This window comes from Denticeps clupeoides, chromosome 9 (genome assembly GCF_900700375.1).
Source record: "Denticeps clupeoides chromosome 9, fDenClu1.1, whole genome shotgun sequence".
Taxonomy (NCBI): Eukaryota; Metazoa; Chordata; class Actinopteri; order Clupeiformes; family Denticipitidae; genus Denticeps; species Denticeps clupeoides.
This window is the reverse complement of record NC_041715.1, coordinates 16,669,101-16,680,136: the sequence shown is the minus strand read 5'-3', so window position 1 is coordinate 16,680,136 and position 11,036 is coordinate 16,669,101. Positions and strand designations below refer to the sequence as shown.

The 11,036-nt window shown below is 43.0% G+C and overlaps 1 protein-coding gene across 3 annotated transcripts in view; it reads left to right on the top strand.

Annotated features, from left to right (window-relative positions):
• The first annotated feature begins 1,616 nt into the window (after positions 1-1,616).
• The window catches only part of LOC114796629 (E3 ubiquitin-protein ligase Midline-1), a 31,060-nt gene continuing 21,640 nt past the window's right edge, over positions 1,617-11,036 (top strand). Inside the window, exon 1 of one of the 3 annotated variants that reach the window (XM_028990993.1) lies at positions 1,617-1,767. The gene's annotated coding sequence lies outside the window, so the exon portion shown is untranslated. Of the gene's footprint in view, positions 1,768-4,631; positions 4,716-9,747; positions 9,855-11,036 lie in introns of those variants that run through there. The other 2 variants (XM_028990994.1, XM_028990992.1) reach the window with 2 other exon arrangements.

The window sequence follows — 11,036 nt, the reverse complement described above, 5'->3', positions numbered from 1 at the left end:
ACTAACAGAAGAATCTAAAATGAGAACTGATGCAAAATTATATATACACATCAGCCCCAAAATAATATGAAACCCCAAAATTAACTTATAAATACATTTTAATTCATGTCATCCTTTTAACGTTCTAGATATTTCACAGAAGACACAGATGAACTCTGTTCCAAGCGTGTGCTCATCTGGTCTGCCTCAAACACATGTCATCTGCTGGTAAGTGATAATTATGCAAAATGTACGCTTTGATAATAAGCAGTCTTTTTATTTTACTGGGCCGTCAGGACTAAGGGAAATTCCTCTGGGTTAGATCAGGCCTCCTATCTGCTTTAAGATTCTTCCTTTCATGTACTTTCCCCTCCGGTTCCCCTGAAACTATGTTGTCGTAATATATATATCACTATTCGAACCACAGCAATCGGCTACAGCTGTGGTCAACATTCTGTTGGTCTGAACCCTGAACCTCACCATACAACATGTTAACATTTACAGAATTCTTACATTCCATTTTTATTCATGTAGTGAATTCATACTACATGGCAGAAGTTTGGGTCCATTATTGGACAAAAAAAAACAAAACAATAAAGAGCATGTTGCTTTTAAAAGTCTTACTTAGAAAATACTTAAAACAGTAGTAGTAGAAATATTTTAAACAAATGTAATTGGCTGGCTTTCAGTATTTCAGAATTTGTAGTAGCACAACACTTAGCCGTAAAAGCTCAAACTGTTGGTTGTTGAACAAGACATATTACATTGACATTCAATTTGCATGCCCTCGTAGGGTTTGCACCCAATAAGGAGGCAGTGTGAGTTGACAACCATAATGCTCCGCCCAATTTAAACTATAAAAACTTCCTTAAAGATTGTGTTCATTTTCGAGAAACAGATATGAGTCAATTTATATAAATCCATATGACACCTTACATTAACACTGGTGAACACAAGCTTAGATCTGTGATTGGTGTCCGTTTGAAAACCGTGCACATAGAGTATGTTGTAAGATTTGCTTTAAGTATTTCCAAGGACAGGTGCGAACTTCTGGTCTGTAGTGAATGTCTTTGCTGAGGCCCAGTCGGTGACGACCAAATGACTCTGTGAATGTTGCGTGATCAGGGTGATTGGTTTTGCTCTCATTACCAGCCCTCAGTAACTCAATCCTGTGCTCCATAATGGCAAAGCCGTTATTACATGTTAAGCCCTCAGGACTCCAAGTAAGACCCAGAAGTTTTCCCAAGAACTGATTTCCTCATTAACATCAGTCTACCGAGGCCCAGCGAGTGATAGATCTGTTCGATTTAGGAGCGAAGAGGGAACCCATTAGAAGCAGGGCATCAGGGCTGAAGAGTTAGTCCTCTGGTCTTGGCCGCAGCATTACAGGTAAAGCAGAATAATGAGAATATGATTACAGCAGCGCTAACAGAGATGGAGCATGTGGACTCTCATGGCTTTGGTGCACACATTTTTGTACCACTAACGTGTAAAAATAGTGTGTTGTTCTAAGCCAGTGAGCATTTTATGCCGGTAAGCTCGGGGTTAATAAATCATCCAGATTCTGCCTGCTCCTGTGGGAACCTGCAGGGCAGATGTTCACATCGGTTTTGTCTGAGGTATGTGTGAACACACCCAGAGCGAGGGCCGTGAGCCTCGTAGCAGCAGCCCTCCTGATGTTCTACATGCGAGCGCCGGCAGACGACTTCCTCAGACCGGCATATATCAGGACCTTTCAGTTCCTGACTGAGTGACGGCAAAAAACACACAGTCACAATGGGGCAGCAGGTAAGAAACAGACCCTATGCACAGCACCTATGCAAGGTAGTGTGGATGTAAAAATGATACTTCTTCAAAACTGCAGCAAATTCTTTTTTTTTTTCATTCACTTCATCATTCACTTTTTTGTATTGACATTGCTTCCTTGATGTGGCACATTGGAAACCTTTATTGCATCGTATAGATTTGCACACATTCTTTGATGTCTACCAAAGTGATTCAATTTGAGAAAGCCAACTGCAATTGGCTCAGTGCATCCTGTGCATTCAGTCTGGAAACATGGCAACATTACTTATGTGAGCATAAATTTAAAAAAGACTTGCTATTATGTTTCAGGACATATAATATTTTCACAGCTTACACAGACGTGCTAACTTTTAAAGGAGAGTGGAATGATGTTCAAGCGAGGAGAGGATAATCATACATTGCTTTGGGCAAGTCGTTTCTTGTACTATCGCACGGGTTTCTAATAGCGTTGGCGGGGATGCAGCGAGCTCTGCGGGAGACTGGCACAGTTTGATGTGCATGTTTGGCTAGCATCCATTTCTCATTCTTCTTTTTATTCTGCATTTATAGCATGTGGCCTAATTGTTTGATCACATGTGTTTAATCACATGGACAGGCCATATAAAGCTGCCTTTATGACATTTCGATGCAATTACTTTCACTCTCCAAACACATGTGGCAATAATTGTCAATAGATGTGACCATAAAGAGTATCACTTGGCTGGAGCATCCTTGTTTTTTCTAAGTGTGTTTTTGTGAGTGTCATTTCCATCTTTTCCTCTAGATTAAATATTAGTTCACATTTTATTGGCGGGAGTAAAATGTAGCAAGGCTAGGGTGTTCAATTAATCAATGCTGTACTGACTACAATTCAATTTATACAGTGATCTGAGAAACAAACAAGCTCCTTTGTTTCATGTATTTGTAGAATTAGGTATAGGGTAACATTCAATGTATATAACGTGGTAAATTGTAATACAAAATGAATAAAATAATAAAGTAAATTATAATGACAGATTGCTATCCTTATTACAATTCAATTCAACCTGTCATGGACTCAATAAAACATGTTAGCTGGTTGAAGAATGATAATTCTTCAACAACACATCAGGTCACATTTTTCTGTATAAAATGTTCAGTGGTGGGCTACATTACATTAATTTAAATCACATAAGCTGTAAACACACTGTTGAATGTTCTTTTGTACAATTGATTATTAATGTACAACAAATTGTTAGATTGAAGACCTCTTCAATGCCACTTTGGCCACAAAACAACATGAAATGAACAGAGAAAATTCTAAAGAAAGTAGAAAGTGAAGTGATTGTCATTGTGATACACAGCGGCACAGCACATGGTGCACACAGTGAAATGTGTCCTCTGCATTTAACCCATCACCCTTAGTGAGCAGTGGGCAGCCATGACAGCCACCCGGAGAGCAGTGTGTGGGGACGGTGCTTTGCTCAGTAGCACCTTGGCGGGTCGAGATTTGAACCTTCTGATTACGGGGCCACTTCCTTAACCGCTAGGTCACCACTGCCCCTAAAATACATTACTGTATCTGTACTGTATCTGTGCTATCATTATTCACTGTCTTTTAAAAAAAAACTTGGAAGCAATTACATTTCTTCAGCTACCAGGAGAAGAAGTGGCATCCTTTACCACATCCTAACTAAAAAAAAGAATAAATACACATAAACACAAAGTCAGGGTATATGTTATTTTAGTTCTGCTATTCCATTCCCACCATGTCTTGTTGCTGTTGTTTTGTTTTATTATTATATATTTAGCGAGAGCACAATGCCATTTTCTGCGTGATACATGGGACTGTCCAGTGGCATATTTTTCACACATGAGTGAGATTATATTAATTTCGAGACTGTTCCAGACTGAATGATTATAACAGACCACCGGCCCTGTTGGGAGAGATGCTCTTGAATTTCCCAGCTGACATCACCATGGAGCTGTCAAGAATTTCACCAAAAACCAAGGACAAGGGATTACGCTTGTCTTGCTGTAAATGTCTGCCTTCCTAGGTCTTTACCACCAGTGTGTACTGACTTTTATATATTTATATCTATTTCACATTCCATTTCCAGCCACAACATTCCTCTTGTGGGCAGAAATCGGACTGACCTTAACTTATAGCTCTTTGCAACCACGGTGGCAACCTAAAGAGTGATTAGCCTTTCCATTTACTCCAAGGTAATACACACTAAGCGTATTCTGAAACTTTACACTCCTTCGGCTGCCATTTCTTTGTCAAGATGTGTCAATGGCATATACATTTGACACAGGGCAACTTCAACATTGTTACAAATGCAGTTTTTAGTATTCCTTATTTGAATAGGAAAATCAATTGTGCTTCTGGCAACCTATGCTCACCCATAACAAGTGCAGATTTTTGCAAAATCCACTTTGCATTGCAACAGTAAAGTATTATATTGCATTGGTATAGTGATAATAATAATAATAATAATAATAATAATAATAATAATAGTACTAATAATGCAACATCATGCTGAGTTGCACACAGGATGCAATGATGCAGAAAATCCTCTCTCATTGGCCCCATCTGTGCCGACTGCTTCCCTCACCCCCCTCTCCAGTCCAAAGTCCCTGAGGTGTCTCTCATCTCTTTGTCTTCCAACTTACTCTGCCCTTTGTTTTTAGGTCCAATCCAGGAGAGAGTGTGGGGCCAGAATAAAGTTCCTGTGTTAATGGGCACAACCGCCATGAAATAACCCAATGAAAGTGACGCTTCTACGGCACGCTTCACGCTCATATGGGCATGCAGTCGCTTGGGGAGGTAGAAGAGGCGGTCAGGGGAGGGGCAGCGTGGGCTGGGTAATTGTGTTTTGTTTGGTTCCGGAGTTTCATACATGTGCTTCTAACGGAGATAACCTCACGTTGGAACATTTCATTAGGGGACATCTCAGAGACCAGAGCCTGTAAGTATTTGACATGTTTCTGTGCTTAGAATAGCAAAACATTTATTCCATTATCAGTTTAACAAGGTTTGTTAGAATAATGAAATTTTATTTTTTGTGACTTACTGAATGAGCTGACTGTGGGTTGACTCAATTGGCATTTTGTTAATGTAACAAGATCAAAATAATTCAGTTGTGTGATGCGTGCGTGTGTGTGTGTGTGTGTGTATAGTATAATGACCCGTACATATAGTATAAACAGACTAAATTCAAAAGATATAATGAACCTCTCGGACACCATGCTTTCATTCCTTTTGTCATCCAAGTGCAACTTTGAAAGGATGTTTAGGGCTACTGTCAAGGGATGCCCGCTGACACATGGCTGTTAGCTATATGTGGCCTTATTAAATTGCAAATAAATGTCATTTCCTCTGAAATAATTATCTTTCTCTTAAGTGTCAATTACCATATGAAGTTAAATGTCCCATTTACCCGTGTATGTTCATACTCCTGCATTTGTATTCGGAACTGGACCATGCCACATCAATGATGTATGAGGCTTTGTCTATGTACTATAGGCTCCAGGGCAGTAGTGTTATGCCATATTCTTTCAGCTTGGTTGGTCATCCATTACCCTGTTGTAAGGATGGCTTACATTAAGAAAAGCCATACGTATAGCAAGATGCACGGTAGAGTGAATCCATCCACAGTCTGCCGCTCAGTATGTGACAGTACCATACATGGCATTTAAAAATACCATGAAAGAAAGCTATTGACATGCTCATGGGAATAAATCTTACACACTTACACACGCACATGCGTACACATTGCACAAAACAATACAAAAATATATATGTATATATTATAATTTTTTCTTCGTCTAGCACTCCGAGCATACTCTTTGCTGACAAGTTAGGCCTTATCAGGGCTCTTAGTTTTGTAAACTCAAAATTCTATAGAAATCGAACGAGAATTGCTGGTGTCTTCCTCCTGTAAGTCGCTTTGGATAAAAGCATCTGCAAAATAAAAATAAAGTAAAGTAAATCTTTTGCTGAACCATGGGAACTGGATGTGGCTGAATGTGCACACCTAAGGCCTTGTGTGTGAATGGCTATTGCACTCAAATATCCTCCTTTGGCCAGACATGGAAGAAAACTATTTCTATAAGTAGATGCTTCTGCAGCAGCCGGAGTCGTTGGCTGGGATATTAAAAAAACAGTATAGTGTGTCACGGTAAACTTGCTGATTCATGCACGAAAGAAATTGGGGAAACAATGCCTAGAAAACACATATGGTGTTTTACCCAGTGCCGCTTGTTTCCACACAGTTATTCTGCCCTCCGGTTTTACTGCACTGCCTCATGAGTCACTGCGAATTGAGAGTCAGGCTGCATTTCATGTGGGGAAGGTTTGGAGACCTATTCCAAGCCACAACCCTAGAAATGTCTTTTTGGAATCGGTCAAATGTAACGAAGTTTCCAGTCAGGCTTATTTTGTCTGGAAATTGAGCGTTTATGGTCTCGACCTTCAAATGGGCATGTTAACTAGTTGTTATCGCTAGAATATATTGACCCATAACAACCGCCACTCAGAAATGGCATATTTAATTAGCATCTGAGTCTCTTCAGCCTGTAGGAGTGTTTCTCCGCTCCAACCCATCAAAACTCATGGTCACTTCAAGTTGAGCCACTTCAAGTCACCGCACGCGTAGGAAAATATCCACGGTTTCTCTCTGGAGGCACCAGGGTAGAGAAGGTGTCGTCTGCAGATTATGCTCATGGTGCATTTTCAAAAAGTCACGGCAATATGTTGCGGTGCCCCTGAATGAGCACGCCGTGCACGCCTGGGTATGAACTCAGCAGATGCCGTGAGTTGCTGCATTAAAAAATACAATAACTGCCCTGTCAATGACGGGTGCCGTGCTGAGTTACACCGGTTACCCCCTCCTCTGCAGACCAAGTGAAGCGCGTCAGCTGACATCAGCGAAACGACGCTGAAATGAACTGAGGAAGACTTAGCATTCCCGTCTTGATCCTGCACAAGTGTTCCTCCACGGGAACCATCACGGTTTCCCATGTCAAGTTGCCATCTTGCGAGCTCTCCTCGGGCCGCTGAAGAATGGAAAGGGCCTTCGCGGGTCTCCGTGCACGGTTTACAAAAGAAAACAAATCGCTTTTTCCTGTCCCGAGTCGGCCGTCCCTTCGCGCTGGGCAGCCTCTGTCCCCAGAGAAAGAGAGAGAGAGAGAGAGAGAGAGAGAGAGTGGGGGAGTGACGGAGTGGCAGCCAGCGCTGCGGCAGAGGACCAAACAAGCAGGCTTTCATCTGAAGGGACTGGAAGCCAAGCTTTGAAAAGATTAGAGCGGCGCTGAGGAGGGGGGACAAGACGCGGCGAGGAGCGCTTGCGCACCGCCATGGCAACGGCCCACACGATCTCGGGCTCCCAGCACTTCCACCTTCAAGAAGGCCGACAGTTTACTGCTTCCTGCTTTCCTCATTTGCTCCAGCGTACGTTCAAAGGCCGGCAGACGGTAGTTAGAACGGTGCGGTTCCACGGCGGTGGCTTGCAGACGCGCGGTTCCAATGACAGGCCCGTGCCGATTCTGTGACGATTTTGTATATATACATATAATGGATATATACAATATATATATATATATATACATTATAATTTTTTCTTCATCTACCACTTAACAATCTCCGTGCATGCTCTTTTCAGACAAGTTAGGCCTTATCAGGGCTCTTAGTTTGTAAACTCAATATTCTATAGAAATCGAACGAGAATTGCTGGTGTCTTCCTCCTGTAAGTCGCTTTGGATAAAAGAGTCTGCTAAATAAAGTAAAGTAAAGTAAAGTAAAGATTTCCATATTCCATATGGGCTGCGTGCATTCAAATGCGTGCAACAGGACGGCATGCAAAAAAGCAACGCGAGGCAGACGGAAGCTTGAAAGCAGTTTGCCGGCCCCTCACACGGAAGCCCCTGATTGACTGACTTTCTAAAGCCGCTACGTTCAAGCTCTCCGTTGTCCGCCACGGTTGCCATGCGAACGAATGCACAGGTCACAGCGGCCACAGCCCCGCACTGGCAAAGCCCGGGGTCCCCTTTTCTGTCCCCTAATTACCAATCAGAGGTGTCTCCTTGGCGGCCAGCCGCCGTCCCACCCAGCCAGGATGAGTGACGGCTTCGCCTCGGAGGAGGGGGACTATTTACCTCCCAAATTCCCCGGGGACCGAGTTAATGATCCCGGCCAACAGAACAAGGGCGAGGAGGAGTGAGGCGAGGAGGGAAGAAGCTGCCATTGGGGACTGCGTGCCTCTTGATAGAGGAGCCAGTGCGCCGGCCCGCCGGGTGCGAGAGTGTGTGAGGGTCCTTCGTGTGTGAGGGCACTTTCCTCCAAGGCAGCCAGGCTCCTCGTTCACCTCTCGCTCAAGCCGTGGACGGCAGGCTGGTAAGGCAGAGCTCGTTCGCACAAATGTGTGATGCTGTGATGAATGAGACATGATGTGTTGGGAAGGAGGACTGGGGGGTTTGCGAGAAACAATGGCAATTTCACCGCGAACAGAATGTCCACGTGCAATGTTTGTTGGCAGGAACGCAGTGTTGCAATTCACTTTTTTAAAGAGAACGGCAACTACTGTCGCCAGGCACGGACGCAGAATTGCTGATAGCATCCTCTGGGGAGCGTAGTAACCGGCAGGCAGGGCAGCAAAGTCAATTTGAATAGATAAGAGATCGCTGATGTTTTTTTAATATGACCTTCAATTCTTCATGTGTGGTTGTCTTTGTAATACTTTCGTGCTCAAACCTGATTTGCACTCACGTCAATCCACATTTCCTGAAGTGCAGCTAAAATGTAAAAAAATATTCCCCACAGTCATAAAATATGGTATAAGGCATAGTCCGATTGAGGGGGCAGCGTATGCTGTGTTTGTGTCGGGCAGCGTAGTGTTGGTTGTATTTATACACCCTGTATTACGTTTTAATATGGAACGTAAGGGCTGACGTACCTCCGTAAAGTCACGCAGAGTTAATGCTATCTGCATAATGCTCATTACAAAGCCATGTTTGTGCGCAGAATTTGCATTGCTGAGTTAGGGAATTTGCCTCAGTCTGTCAAATTCAAGCTGTGTCTTTGTTTTGTGGTTCAGCGGCGAGTCTTTTCTGTGCCAAGAAAACAGAAATCTGCTTCATGACTTTCTCAGGAGTCAACCCGACAAACAGCCGAATGCGTCAGAGGGGGCATTTTGCGACTAAAATGATGCATATAGTGTGACCTCATTATGTGGCGGCGGCCAGCTTTATTTACCCAAAGCACTGCGATGGCCGAGGACCAAGGTGACAAGGTGATCCGTGCTCGACTTGTGTGATGTGGACACAACGGACTATTCCTGCCAAACCTGTCTTGTAGCACATGACAGGGAAGCCTGTATCCTGCCACATGCCCACTGTGTGATGAGTCCACCATGCTGGAGCAACCGCTGATGGCGTCTGAGTCGACTGTTTCAACCGCAAACACATTCCTGAGTTTCATCATAGTAACAGAAATCGGCAATGTTTGCTTATGTGTGCAGCCACTGCTATTAGAGACCAGAAGTATGCACTTTTCACTTATTACAATGAAGAGTGAATATTGGGCACTGAAAATGCAGTGCTACTGTGCATTAATGGCACAGTGTTTTAAAAGAGCTAAGGATCTGTCAAAAAGAAAATTGCTAAATATCCAACTAAACCTGGCCAATAGATAAAGAAGCGTAAATTTCAAACATAAAAAAGTAAGTAAAAACATGCGTGCTTTAATTGTCATGTTCATTTTATAAATTAGAAATATACTTCCCAAAATGTTTATTTATTTATTATGATTTCTCCAAAGCTATACTGGTTTTAGTTTGGTCTCTGAGGAACTGATGACGACCTCATTTCTCCTCGACACGCCCACTCTCCCCACGAGTCCCACCCCTCCTGCGTGATTGGCTAAGGCGGGCTCCGGGCCACGCCCACTCTCGTTTCTATTGGCCGAGCCTGAGAGGCTCAAAAAGCGCCGCTGTGTTGGTCTTAAAAAAATAAAGTCGGACGAGCTGATTCATTTCGGGGTCGTTTTTTTTCACGCACTTTTTCATATTTCGCCTGTATAACTGGACAATGGGATTCTAACCATGTGGCAGGTAAATAAATACCTGTTCTTTCCATCATGCAAATTGTACAAAGTTGTCAGTGGATTACGAGATACGGTGTTTTAATGTTCAGTACTGGTGATGGGAGCATTTAAATTAGCAAGAAAATTGTAAATGAACAATAACTGAACAGCAGCAGAGGCATTTCAAAGGGAAAAGAAAAAGTTGTCTCAATAATAATTATTGAAAATAATAATTGATATATATATATATATAGCAAAAGTAAGCAGTGTGCACACTATGTGTCAGCAGAGCCCAGAAAGCATTTTATGTTTCCATGATGTGGATGTTTGCAATGTTCTGACTTTTTAGCAAATTCTCCTCCATGCGACTTTGATGGCGTTGGTGCGCGGTTGCCCACCTAACTGTGTAAAAATCTCAGGAATTTCAGTAATGTGGCATTGCACTGTGTGTATTTGTATTATTGCAGCTTTCATGGCGGTCGGATGGAGCAGGGAAACTGCAGCTTTTGAGTTGTGCACATTCATGGCAGTGAGATAAGATGAAATGAAGAAGTTGGCCGCTGTGGTTTTCAACCCCTTCGGTAAAAGTTTAAAGGCATGCAAAGGTTAAAATCTATCATCCATTAACTGCTGTTCTCCCAGTTCGGTCCCTGTCAGGCGTCCCCCACCCTCCCCGCCTTTGGTCACTTTTGCGACAGAGACTCACACCCAAAATGTTTTTTTATTCCAGGCGTACCGCAATTTATAAAACCGAACCCCAGCACGGACGTGCATGTGAAGACGGGCTTGTATGTGGAATGAAGGTGGGGCTGTTTATTTTAGAGCAGAGTGCTGGGATTGGCTGCGGTGTCACACCAACCTTCAGTGGCAACTGTCTCACCAGGTCAAATAAATAAGAAAGTGTCCTTCAATCCGTACATCATATGACAGAGAAACTGCCGCTGAAATGTCACCAGCTATTCCGGTCTCCGGTGGCACAGTTTTTAGATTTTACCACAAGATGTCACTATTAAAATGCCTTTTGGGCCAGAGTCAGATTTTCTCTTTTTCCGTGCTCGTCTGGCTCTCTTCTCTCTCCAAATCTGTCTCAGAGAAGGTGTCCAGAGGCTGATGTTGTATAATGGCCATGTGCAATAATGCTGTCTGTATTTATCCCTCCAGATGACCATAATTACTGTCCCTGTAAAGTATAGTGGCTGCAGGACAGTGT